Source organism: Macrobrachium nipponense, chromosome 29 (genome assembly GCF_015104395.2).
Source record: "Macrobrachium nipponense isolate FS-2020 chromosome 29, ASM1510439v2, whole genome shotgun sequence".
NCBI classification, from domain to species: domain Eukaryota; kingdom Metazoa; phylum Arthropoda; class Malacostraca; order Decapoda; family Palaemonidae; genus Macrobrachium; species Macrobrachium nipponense.
In genome coordinates, this window is record NC_061092.1 from 25,891,120 (window position 1) to 25,892,621 (window position 1,502).

At 29.9% G+C, this 1,502-nt stretch overlaps 1 protein-coding gene across 2 annotated transcripts in view; it reads right to left on the reverse strand.

Moving 5' to 3' along the window:
• Nucleotides 1–1,039: 1,039 nt before the first annotated feature.
• Nucleotides 1,040–1,502, reverse strand: part of LOC135206200 (zwei Ig domain protein zig-8-like) — a 184,889-nt gene continuing 184,426 nt past the window's right edge. For both annotated transcript variants that reach the window (XM_064237532.1, XM_064237533.1), the window contains exon 8: nucleotides 1,040–1,502. This exon is cut by the window's right edge and continues 703 nt beyond it. The gene's annotated coding sequence lies outside the window, so the exon portion shown is untranslated.

Consider the following 1,502-nt stretch of genomic DNA (forward strand, 5'->3'; position numbering starts at 1 on the left):
AAAATATTTGATGGAGTTTTCTATTCCGCGGCTAAGAGAACTTATTTCTTTTCTCAGAGGATGTTCATCATTATCGTCGTTTTATACTACAATGCATGGATCAGGTGTCAGTTTTATTAGTTCATTTTCTTTTCATTGCAGCAAGAAGTTAAACAAAAATGAAAAAGAAGTGGATAACTTGGCTGTCTTATGGTATATATATTTATGCTTGTGTGTGTGTATCTATGCAAATGTGTGGGTGTGTATATATATATATATATATATATATAATATATATATATATATATATACATATATATATATACATATACTATACATATACATATACATCTATACATATATCTATATATATATATATATATATATATATATATATATTATATATATATATATATATAATATGCACACATATATTGTGTGCTGTGTGAAAAATTTATGTGTTTGGCTTTCATATACTTGAAAGAAGCATATAAATGAACAATCTGTAAAATTCTTCGAAAAATTAAGCTGGCTTCAGGTCCAACCCTCATGATCGACTAAGATTATTAATATCCTGTCCTATTAAATTGCTTTTAGAGAGGTATCTTTACGATAAAAAAAAACTTATTCATAAGTGCGGCAGAAACGTATCATATGTATTCGTTTCTCAAATATTGTAATGATTCTATGATTCTCACGAGCCATGGACACTGGAATTTCACCTGTAGATCATTCCAGTGCAAATCAGCACTCAGTTTCCGGTTATCTCAGTCCATCAATGTAAATTAAGTTCACAAAAATCACTTTAGAATCATGGAATAAAATACAACAAATTAATGCGATATGTATATATCAATTAATGTTGATTATTTCGCAAAATCATATATTGGCAGGTATGTTCATAAATGCACTTTCCTGTATGCAAATTTATTTGGTCGCTAATTCGTGAATGTTAAGAAATATACACTTTTGCTTGTAATTACTCAAATATTGTGTACTGATTCAGAATACCCCAAAATATATATGACAGAAAGATTGCAATGACACTGAAATATGATGAGAGAGAGAGAGAGAGAGAGAGAGAGAGAGAGAGAGAGAGAGAGAGAGAGAGAGAGAGACCTTTAAAATAGCGGTATAAAAACTCGAGAACTACAGTGAAAATGACGTTCCTTCTGCTACACGTAGAGAGTACTTTCCAAATAGAATCCACACGTGAGAGATATACGGGAGGCGTACTTAATGGTTTCAATGCACACAAACTATATAGATAAAAGATCATCTTCCAAAGAAAGCTTGTATCTCGTATGGGCTATGGACATGACATCACATCTTCATGAAATAAATATCTCAATAGAGAAAGGCTAAATTATTTTTATATACATATATATACATAAATACACACATTTTACACACAACACACAATATATGTGTGCATATGATATATATATATGAGCGTTTAGATGGTTTACAAAACAGCTCTAGTCTAAAAACAAATTTACATAAACACAGACTCAGAGAAAATA